This window comes from Python bivittatus, unplaced genomic scaffold (assembly GCF_059951505.1).
Source record: "Python bivittatus isolate LINGU-HERP-01145 unplaced genomic scaffold, Pbiv_v1 ctg000060_np1212, whole genome shotgun sequence".
In the NCBI taxonomy this organism is placed as follows: Eukaryota; Metazoa; Chordata; class Lepidosauria; order Squamata; family Pythonidae; genus Python; species Python bivittatus.
In genome coordinates, this window is record NW_028277044.1 from 991,669 (window position 1) to 1,003,974 (window position 12,306).

Below are 12,306 nucleotides of genomic sequence, written 5' to 3' on the forward strand. Positions count from 1 at the left end.
CCTGAGGAATTTCCTCAATTGTTAATTATTTTAGCAAAATCTTTTCTATTCCTTTTTAACCAGTGTTCCATTGCTTTTGACAAGGTTGATCTTGAATAACAACTTCTTACTTGATGATAGCACCAACTGGCTAAAATCCAGAAGGACTTCAAGTCAAATTAGCTGTATTGGTTGTTCTTCATTTTTAGTGTGAATCTCCCATAATAAGGGAGGGATGGTTTGTGTTTAAGAGCAAAAGATCTATGGAGACGAGAAACAGCCCCTTTGCCTTCTCCCTCCAACTTGTTTCCCTATTTCCTCCTTAGAACTGAGTACCAAAGGAGAAACTGATTAAGAGAAAAGTATTGTATTAGGAGGAGGACAGTGCTAGGAAGCCAATACATTGCAAAGCACAGTGAGAACAAAGGGGATTGGGAGAAAAACTATAATTTTACTCTCTGGGCTGAAGGGAGGTATTTTAGTGGCTGGCTAATTTGCGGTTGGGTAGCAGTAGAGGCAACAGACTACAGCATACCTGATATCATAGATTCCAAGACCTTTCCAGCAATAGTAGGCAGGTTCTGCCATTATAGTGGACACATCTGAGAAATCAGGCAAACTGGAAGGCATGGGAGAAGAGCTGCCCAAAGGTGGTAAGAAGGTGAACATGTGGGAACTGTGCATGGAAAAACAAATTGAGAAGCCACAGAGATCCATGCGGTTGGACTGGATGTGAATGGCCAATTAGAGATGCTGCTCTCCAGAAGTCCTTAACAACTGTACCTTAAGTTTAAAAGGGCTGCCAGGGATAATGGAAGTCACTCTACCAGTAGTGAGAGCCTGGGAGCTGAGGAAGACTGCCGTTCCTGGGATGAGAGCTGGAGAAGAGGCCTTCATCTATATCCTTAGGGCTTTATTCATAGCTTAGTAGGTGTGGATTATGCCATCTCAGGAGACTTTAAATGAGCAGGAGTATATTCCCACAGTGTCAAACAATGGAAGGTCTGCAGGGGGTTATAGACCAATTAAGATGGTGTGCTGTAGTGCCTAATAGGTTGACAGCTTCGTGAGGGTGAATGGAGATTTTCCCAATAATCAGGTAAGCAGTCTTGCCATGAACCTGATTGCCCTCTGATATTCAGACTTGGATGAGATTTCCCCTCCTACAGCTTCTCCTTTTCTAGATTCTGGGGGACTTCTTGATTCTTTGAGGAGCTCCAGGAAATGAAATGATTAAAGACACACTTTTGTTTTCTTGTGATGGAAAACAAAGAATGGTTATGACTGATCACAGTCGTATGCTTATGTTTGGGAATATAGCGTGGTGTGGAATGACAGAGCATTATTACTTCTCTAATTTAATGCATCTGCAAATTCATGTTCAGCAGCCTTCTTTTAAGTTACCTATACTATGTTGAGTAGATGGTAGGGAAGATCTTCCTTCTGGCCACTGTGACAAGTTTGCAGAGTTCTTTGAAGATAAAATCACTCATGTTCATTCTGAGTTACATGTCACTTGGGCAGAGTTTTGTGAGATTACTTGAATAATGTCTTGTGAGACTATCTGGATTCTTTTGAGCTTGTGGACTCTATGAAAATGAATAGGTTTCTCAGGGGTATGCTTCACTTGTGAACCGGATCCATGCCCTGCCTGCCTCCTTCAGGTGGTAAGGTAAGATGTGCAGCTGGATTTGGGAGATGGTTAATTTTAGCAAGATAGAGTTGCTATTCATAGATAATCAATCTGGCTCAATCCTGGTCCCTAATTTAGCTCTGGATGAGACCGCCCTTTCCCCAAAGGAACAAATCCAAGATGTGGGAGTCTTCCAGGATTCATGGCTTTTGTTTGAGCAGATGGCCTTTGTCCAGATCACCCACAAGTGCTCCAGACAGTTGCTCCTTGTGAGGAGACTGTAAGACAGTGGTTTAGAGCTCTGGGAGATGAGGGAATAGCCAACTTTTTTAGAATATATATTTTTTATCCTTTTATTATTTTTTATAAATAACTCAAGGCAGTAAACATACTTAATACTCCTTCCTCCTATTTTCCCCACAACAACAACCCTGTGAGGTGAGTTGAGCTGAGACAGAGCGACTGGCCCAAAGTCACCCATCCAGCTTTCATGCATAAGGTGGGACTAGAACTTACGGTCTCCTGCTTTCTAGCCTGGTGCCTTAACCACTAGACCAAAATGGCTCTCTTGCTCAAACCACAGTTGGCACCTTTAAAAGGACACTGGGTTCGCATACTTCATTTTCTAATCACTTTCAGAAATTGCTTGTTAACTGCTTTTTAGCTATTAGGAACCTTTGGATTGACAAGTCTGAAAACACTGGGTGAGTTTCCTTCAATCCTTAGTGAAAGAAATTTTACATTCAAGTTTAAGGACTTTAAAAATATATATCTTTTTGAAATAAACAGCAAAAGAGTGGTTGATTTTGATTTTGAAATGTTACAAATGGACTAAGGGTCCAGATAGATTCGAAATAAGTGTTGGAATTAATTATAGGAATCCTTTCCATGGGAAAATGCTTTTGTTTTGAATTCTTTTAAAAAACATGAAAGGGTGGGACTTTGAAGGTTGGACACTAGCGGGAACTAGAGGGAACTAAAGATTACAATTAAAGGAGAAGAACACTTAAATTTGACTTACTAATACAGAATGGAACAAAATATTTTAATATTGGACATATTGAAGGACATTTTTGAACAAGGGACCAGAAGTTAATTTTAAGAGTGTCTGCCTCTATAGATAGACTGTGTTTAAAAGATGTCCTGGAAGAGGAACAAGTTTTATCGGACAAGACTGGGTCTGAACTGAAAGTGGATTTAAAAATGACAGACTACAAGAATGATATGGAAATGCTTCAGTGGACATACAAAATAAACTGGCTGATGTCTTAATTATTAAAAGGGATATACAAATAACAAACCAAGAGAGTGACCTGGATAATTTTCCTATACTGGATTTACAAAAGGGGCTTTTAAAGCTTTGAAATTTGTGAAAGGGACAAAGAAAAAAAGAAAAGAAATCAAGTTCTAGGACATTATTTGAAGGGACTAAAGATCAAGATTGTTAAAAGTAAAAGGAAGGAATATAAAATTGGTTTATTTGATCAAGGTTAAAATAGATGTTTATCTCTGGTAACCTTTAATGAACTTTTGCTGATCAGGACTGAAATGATGAGGTTTTAAGGATTTGTTTATAGACAAGAGATGGGATATGAGAAGAAGAGATCATTTGTTGTATTTTAACAGAAGGTGGTAAGTTACTAAAATTGTTTATACTTGTTATGATGAAGGGAAAAGTCATTTCTTTATATATTTCTTTTCTCTCTCTTTTTTTTACTATATTATTTTTTCTTTTTTTTCTATTTTCTTTTTTTCTGCATCTTCTATTTTTTATTTCTATTCTTTTTTTTTTAGCTTGTATTTGTTTTTTATTGCTGTAAGTGTAATTTTTAATAAAATTACTTTAAAAAAAAAGCAAGACTACTAGTGTTACATCAACTACGGGACACAATTTGAGGTAGATTTTCTTGGACAACCATCCCCCCTCACATTCATACCTTTCCTTTTCCAAGCCCTTCACTGGCTTATTGCACGTCTGAGAGTCTTGTTCAAACAGTAAATTAATTGAGGATATAAAAACACTACACATGGGTTTGTTTTGTCCTGAAACTGTAGAAAAATATGTATTATCTGAGCATACTTCTGCTCAGTACCATGGTGCCCATTTATAGTAGTCAGGAGAGTGATTGTGTTCTTGTCACTTTCTGTCCTCTGGCAGATATTGAGGAGGGCAGAGAAAATCTGCATGTATTTTCCTTATTTGTATCTTGAGGATCCCTGTAGCGAAGCCAGTAATAGCTGCATAGTAGTGTATATGGACAGGCAATGTTAATAACATATTTTTTAAAAAGATAAGATGCCTCTATGAACATTTATTTATAAGAACATGGAATGGAAACTAGAATAGATCAGTAATTGTCAACCATTCAAGATACATACATACACATTTTCAGTTTTCTCTTATTTTTTTTCAGAAATGAAACTTGGTTGCTTTCATTGCTTGAAACCCAATTTTAATGGTTTTGATGATTTAATGATTGTACTGTGTTGAACTTCACTAGCATTGCTGTGGGGGGTGTTTTCTGTCAGCAATTGATATGGACAAATTCAATTATTTGTCATTGCCTTGAAAACTAGAAAATGCTTATAGTTGCAATAAAAACATGTTAGTGATGTGCCCCTCCCTACAACAGTTTCATAGTAGAATGGACACACAGTATAAAAAATTGTGTTTCAATTGTCCTCTGCAACCAGTCTTCCCTAACCTAGAATCATCTAGATGTGGCTGACTTGGCTGGAGGAATTCTGGGAATTTTAATTCCAGTTTGGCAGGAGCACTAGAATGAGGAAAGCTATTGTAATGGTATGTGGGAATGACCTTGGGAGGCAGGGCAACAAGGCTCAACCAAGGGAACAGTCAGATAAAAGGCAGCTTAGCCTATAGCAGGAATGTGGGCGGGACAAGAAGCTCAGAAGAAACCCTCCCTAGGTTTTGGGCTGTAAAGGAGATGGGGGGAGAGAAGTACTTTCAGACCTGCACAATTCTGTTAATGTCATCTTACAGTAAAGTAGAATTAGCTCATCTGGTTGGGTTTCATGTCTCTCTACCTCATAAGGCTGACAGCTGTCTTAAAGTTATGTGGAGAGCATCTTCCCCCCCCCTACACCTACTTCCATATTTATCGTCAGAAATTAAAAAAAAAAGTTCAGTAATATGTTGTGCTACCAAAAAATCAGATGTAATATAATATTGTGTTGGTGGAAGTAAATCCCTGTGTGGTTCCATGTCTTTCATCATCCTTGGTTGCATTGTTTTCTGGAATAAGAAAACTGAATTGATGTTGCTAATGTTATTAAATTGGGTAGGGAAAGCCCACTTTTCAGTACTAATTTGGAGAAAGTATTCCAACCATACTGTCTGGTTCTGATGTTACAGTAAATGGTGATGTGACAAACTAGAGGTAGGGAAGAAGAAGGTGGTAGAAATACTGTACTTGTAGTTTGTTGGATCAGATATAAACCTGCCAAACTGATAATTTGAACCTGGTCTTTTGTTCAAGTTCTACTTAACTTTCTTTACTACTCAAGAGTTGAATAGTGGTTTTTATTGGATCCTTTCATGAGAAGGTATGAATGAACTTTTTGAAGTAGGTGATTCAGTTGTGATGTATGCTTCCTATTTGGAAGGAAAGATTTGAACATCCACTTTTGAGTGTCAACAGATGGCTGCAAAAGCCAGCCATGGATGTAGAACCACCTGAGCACATTCTGATTCAAGCAATTAAAGCAATTTACAGAGCTTGTAAGAAAAGAATATCACATACTGTCTCCTTTATGAAGAACAAAAGAGTTTCGATTCTTTCACTTCAAGTTTGGCCTAACTATTATATAGAAAGGGAGGTTTAATGAATCATTGTTTAACTTAGATATGGCCAAGTATTTGACTGTAGCATAGTCCCAAATATGTACATAGAACTTTGCTGACAGACCCTTATTTAACTATGATTAATGGACACTGGATAGGTATTTAATTACTTAGGTAGAAATATCAAATACGGGGTGTGTGTGTGTGTGTGTGTGTGTGTGTTCCAGCTGTATTATTTACTGTGATAGTATTAAGAGTTGTGGAATTAATACATTCCTTGTGAAAGCTAACATTCTTTGTACAAGGGAAATGAGAGTTCGAAAATAACCTGAAAGTATTAGGAAAGTATATATTTTGGGATTAAGCACACTGAAATGTAACTGGTTACCTGTACAAACTTTTGTTTTTTGGCTAGCAACTGTAGTGTTTTTTTAAAAGATCTGTGGCATACTGAAGCATAAAAAACTTTTCACATTGCGTTTAATATCATTAACAAAATTGCATATTATGTTTAATATTAAAAAATATGTCCATAGTTCTCCTGGCTACAGAGTTCTTTTTGTAATAATTTTATAAACTTTGTGTCAAATGTTCTATAGTTTTAAAGAGCAATATGTATCTTCTGTGTTGTCAGGGCAAACATGTATTTAAATTGTAATTTCCCCATTATAAAAATGGAGAGTTTCTCTCAGCCTAACCTCCTTGAAATACATGTTTTCCTTACATTTCCATCGTTGTTGTTACCTGTACTAATTTGAAATGTGAAAACTTCTGATTCTGATAGAGCTTCTTCTGATAATTAAACTACGTGTTTTTTGTGCTTTTGTCTCACCATCCTTTCAGTAAAGTCATAGTAATGTATGTGATCTCCCTTCTTAATTTTCCATGTACCAGTAGAGTAGATTGGGTTGAACAAAAGGAATTTTACTCTCTTTAGTATGCCATCATTATATTAATAAGGCAGTGTGGCACAGATGAAATGCATCCTCGGATGAAATGCAGATACAACAATATGGAGAGGTTGATGGCCATTTTATTAATTTCATATATTCTATTTTAATCCACCAAATTGTAAACATTCTTTTGGTGAATTACACTTTCTCAAAATCATGAATATATTTAAACATCAGAGGTCTCTCTGTGGTGCCTTAACCACAACTTTGGCAACTTTAAGACGTGTGGACTTTAACTTCTAGAATTCCCCAGCAATCATACATCACTTGCTTCAAAATGCAGCAGCCCACGTACTGTTAAGCTCCTGTCATTGATGGCACAGAACGTTAATTTTGCAAACCCTACATTGATTGCCATGACTTGGCACCTAGATACCTTCAGGACCACTTTCTCAAGCTGATTTGGCCCGTCCAATTAGAACTAGCAAGGAGAAATTGCTGCAAGTCTCATGCTTGGGGTGGGGTGGGGTTGTAGCTGAGTCAAGAAGGTGCTACTTTTCTGTTGCAATGCAAAAGTTATGGAATAGGCTCCTGTGGACATCAGGCTGGCTCCCACTTTGTTGGTTTTCTGCAAAAATTGAACCTTTTTGAAGAGCCTTCCTCTGATTTGAGATGCTGTTGCCATATTTTATTATCTTTCTATTGTTGTAGCGTTGTGGTATTTTAAATTTTTTATACAGGGTTTGTTTTATATTGTATTTTTTATGTGAGCCACCAATACTTGTTTTTTAATTGCAGTGACATGCAAATGTGTTTAATAAATAAATAAATGCACCCCCTTGGAAGTCACTCCAAAATAGGCCACAGACTCTCTCTAAAGGTGCAATTGCAGAAAAGGTTGTTGGCCTGAACATGGTCTTCTTTGGAACTTGGTGATAGTTTTCATGATATGTTGCAAGTTTACAAAAGATGGGCTTGTTTTGTTGAGCAAAACAATTTCAAAAGTGTTATCTTGCTCGAGAGTGAAGCTTTCCAAATGATATCTCATTGAATCCCTGCTACATTTGTGTTTATAATTGTGTTCATGTACCAGTTCTTTCCAAATCATATGCTTCTACTCATTGTTCCAAAAATTAACACGTGAATTAGTCAGATTAAAAGGTCTGTTCACTTTTTTTTACACATCATTTTATTTTTAGGCTGAATAATTCCCGTTTCCTTGATTTTTAAAGCAAAAATATTTTTCCCTACTAGAATTTCTGGCAAACCATTCTTTTTAGAATGCTGCATTACTTAACAAAACATTGCAAGCCCGACATCAAAGCTACAGTTTGTTGGAGTTGATTAGCAACTTGATTACCCAGGAGAACTAAGTAGTCATTTTAAAATGGGAATATTGCATATAAATAATCTTCCTTGTGGAATGATTAGTACAGCTATTGGCTAGGTTTGATACTCACTTGGCTCTAAAGCAAAATTATATTATTCTGGCACTCATTAGCCGTTCTCATAACTTTAGATGTTACTTTACACCACACTAGTTTGGGTTAGAGAGCCAAGACAGAGCTTTTACAGTGCTTATCTCATAAACTGCATTTATTGCAGCTTTGAAATGTTTATGGAGGGGCTAGTTAAATGCCAGTAAAGGAAAAAAAAACATCTTCTTCAAAAATTCCTTAAGTAAGCTTTTGGAAAATGAAATAGGACCTTGTGAGAAAACTGGAAACAAAGCCTAAGATGCTCTGAGGATTGAGACTTCAAAGGGCAAAACTCTTTATGACATAGTTTTTATGAACATTTCATTACTAATTTGTGCATGCCCTCCAGTCCCTAGGCCCTATATCCAAATTACAAAGTGAAACTCAATTTCCAAGTACTTGAGAGTAACACCTTAGCTTCTACAATTTGGGTAAGCTGCTTTGATTAATTGATGCAGTGCCAAAGGTTTCCCAGAGTTCATGACATTTTAGCAATTCATATAATGTGTATACTGTGCATATGTTTACACATTAGATTGGATCCCGAAAGTGTGTGATTCTGTGTTCTAGATAGTTTTCAACACTGGTAAGGTCTGAATTGTGAAACTGAATTCATGGACAACACTGCTCCTATTAAAACTATTCAACTGTTCAATCTCAAATGCTGAGATTGATGTAACACCACAATATGCTAAGTTTTCATAATCGTTTATAGCCGTCAACCAGTCATCTCCATTGTATGTGAGAAAGGAATACAGACAATGGAGATTTTAGAAAATTTTCCTTAACATCATCACCAACTATCTGTAGTAAATAGCGAACCACAATTTGCAAAATTGCAAATCTAGATTCTTTAAACATTTTTTCAGTTTAGATTTTTTCCCCATTATCATTGTCATGTTGTCCAAAATATGAGGTTTGGGGTCACAAAAACCTCATTTTCTGTCAGTCCCACTAGGTAGACTACACCAGGAAATCAACTGCATAGGAAGGGTAAAATTATTTTGAGATTGGCGGTAATAAGCCAATTTGGACAGCCAGTTTGGTTTAGTGGTTAAGGCACCAGGCTAGAAACCAGGAGCCTGAGTTCTAGTCCTGCCTGAGGCATGAAAGCTGTCTGGGTGACTTTGGGCGAGTCCCTCTCTTTCATCCCAAGTCACCTCACAGGGTGGTTGTTGTGGGGAAAAGAGGAAGGAGTATTAGGAATGTTTGCCGCCTTGAGTTTTTTATAAAAATAATAATGGCGGGATTAAAAAAATCTTAAAAAGAACAACAACCTTGCAAGTCTGATGCTGTGCCTCTCCCCTTTCTTATACTCCAGTGAATTGGGGAGGCATCTGCCTGAGCCACTTCCGAATATTGCCTGATGTTCTGGACTTCAAAATGTTTCAGCCCTGTTTGCCTAGGTAATGACTCTTGGCAAGGTCATCATCCTTATGCAGCCTTATTTTAGCTTAATAGCAATTCTCAAACCAGAATGTTTTCAACTGCCACTTTGTTCTGTTTGTGAAAAGATTATGAAATGTGTTCTCAAGTGGTATGTCGGCCTTTGCTTTGCATCATGGACAGACATTTACCCCATATTCATAGGCTGGCTTGTGTCTCACATGTAGTTTTTGCATACATTTCAGGAAGCAACTTGAAATATAAATGTATTGAATAGAAAGATAAGTCAGCTGTGTGTTATTCACCTGCATGAATAACAGAGACAGAAAGAAAGAAAACAGAGAAACAATCATAAAGTTATAAATGTTTATTATTTTCTTTTGTTTAGTCCATATATTTGTTGTTTCATACATATTTCTGTCCTGTAGTAGTTAATGTGCTGGACTAGAAGTGGGGAGACCCAGGTTCTAGTCCTCCCTTAGGCATGGAAGCTGGCTGGGTGAATTTGGGCCAGTCATACACTCTCATTGCTAGACTGGCAAGTCAAAAAAAAATCTGTCTACCAACCTGCACTGGACTAGGTTGTAGAATACAGTCCATAACTTTCAATAAAGAGGCTTTCTTCTGCAGTGGATTAATTTGAGATGATGAGGATGATGATGATGATGATGACCATCATCACTATCATCTTTCTGTGATGCTTACACCCAAAGTGACTCAGATAGATTAAGTCTTATGCATGTCAGCAAACACAAGCAAAAGTTAACAAGTTCATATATTTGAAAATGTAGTTTTGTGAAACCATGAGAAGTAAGAACCTCAGGCTAATATGAAGACTAATCAGCTTGTAACTTGCTGTACCATACTATTAGTTATTAGGTGATAATGTCCTTCTAAATAGTAGAAATTTTGGAATATATCTACCACACAAACAGAAATTACAGTAGTGGAATTTCCAAATATGATGACTGGGAATTCTTAGTTTTGTAATTCCTACATCCATACAGTACAACATTTGAGTAACAAGGAAAAATCTTCCCAGCATCTGACTGGTTTATCATCTATGTGGCCCCTAGAATCTTTGCAAAAGAAAGTGAAGTTGTCATTTTTAATGGAACAGAAGAAAATGAAAACAGAAGAATTATACATGGATTCTAATTATATTAACTGTATCAGAAAAGGAAGAATATACGTGTAAAATACAAATAATACATTCATTTAGTTATATATCTTTAATTTGATTAAGTTTAATATAAATCAAATTAAATTTAAATGGTACTTCTTACTTCCTTGTCCTAGCCCTGCCTTTTTGGAGTGCAGTCTTCATCGTGCAACTTAGAGGGATTAAGCCATGGCTAGTTGTCTCAATACAGTGTTTTCAATTGATTGATTGATGGTATAAATTTGAATTCCTTGTCAAGGAATTCAAAGCACGAAATTCCTATTCACTGTTTCATTAATTTTGCAATTTAAATAATTCATCAGACCTGGAATTAATTAGCATAGCTGTTCTAGATCTGAAGGAATGTCCTAAGATTTTTTAGCATCTTTTCTATATTTCTGTGATGTTTCTGTGGCAAATGTACACATTCTGTTGACATTGCTGGTCTATGCTGTAGGCACTTTCTCTGAAAAATGTCCTGAACATAACTTCTTCTCCCAACCCTTCCACAATACTGTGAAAACATATTTGTCCCCTTTCAGGTTGTTTGAATTTTTGAATGTTCTAGTGATACGTAAAGGAAGTCTGAGTGAACAAGCAACCAACATTTCATTTATTTCATAAACAAAGTCATCCAGTATGCTACGTGTCAGTATGACATCCCCCTTTCATTCAATTCAATTAAAGTAATAACAAGGGCCAGTTTTGTGAATACTAAATTAAACATTCAGAGCTGTTTTGGGCCAGTCCTGTCCTTGTATAAATTTCACAAATGTTGTTAGCCCCATCAGAGTGAGGTATGTCATCCCCCATTGGGGGAAAAAAATCTGAAGGTCTTCCTGTAGCTTTGAGGCACCACCAGTTCAGTCAGATGCTTGAAATGGAGGAAATGTGGGACAATAACAAACCTTTCCAAGAGTAGCCACCCTGACAAAAATCATTTCAAAAGTGCAGTATGAAATGTCACTGGAGGGGGGGACTGTCAACATGGGCACAGCTAACTGCTCCTTTGGTGTCTTCTTATTAAGTCATAATTTTGATGCAGTATGTTCTCTAAGCATTTCCCTGATATAATTATGATTGGAAAGGGCCATATAGGTCATGGAGTTCAACCCCCTGCTCAGTGTGGAAATTCCTGCTCAGTGCAGGAATCCAAATTAAAGCATCCCAGACCAGATGGTTGTCTAGCCTCTGCTTGATCACATCCAACGTGGGGGAGCTCACCACCCATGCAGATGAGGCTTGGTAATAACTAGCAAATGCTTTGAGAGACGTGCATGGCTTTGCAAAATATTGACTGCTAGAACTAAATTGTCATGCTTCCCCAAAGTTCCAAATTGTCATATGAAATGTTTTTAAAGGAATATTTCTAACCAATTAAAAATAGGATTGTGGCTTTAATGAACAAGGGCTTCTAATTTCGTCAGAAATGTCATTCATGTCAGAAAGAAGACATCTATATGTTTCACTGATAGGAAGGATCTAGTTGAGCTAGACTTGCATCGTTAGATAACTATTCATTCTTAGAACTTATTTCATCAAACTATTAAAAAATGATTTCAAAAAAGACCCATAGCTTTCAGTGAGGTATTCTTTACAGTTTAGCTGCCTATACTATGTTGAAACATAAATATCTTCAGAATTACCAAAAGCTCTGTCATAATGTACCAAAAAAGAAGGCAGGTGTATAATTTATTTTCTCACTTTACGATCATCCTAAAATTTAGATTACTGTAAAAATTAGTTATTGCAACTTGCAAAGAAGTATTTAGACCATTGAACAAAACGTATTAATCTGAACAGATCCAAATTAGTTTAAGCTGGAAATATATTTATTTATTTATTGCATATGTATCCTACCCATTTTGGAACAACTGAAGGTGGCTCATATAATATAACAGCTGCTTGTTATTTGACTGGATTGTCAAGTTGACTTGAATTTCTGTAAATCTGTAGTCCTATGCACATCT

General features: G+C 36.7%; 1 protein-coding gene across 5 annotated transcripts in view; it reads left to right on the top strand.

The window, feature by feature from the left end:
- The window catches only part of ABCC4 (ATP binding cassette subfamily C member 4 (PEL blood group)), a 199,117-nt gene that overhangs the window by 112,335 nt on the left and 74,476 nt on the right, over nucleotides 1–12,306 (top strand). The gene's annotated exons all lie outside the window — the stretch shown is intronic.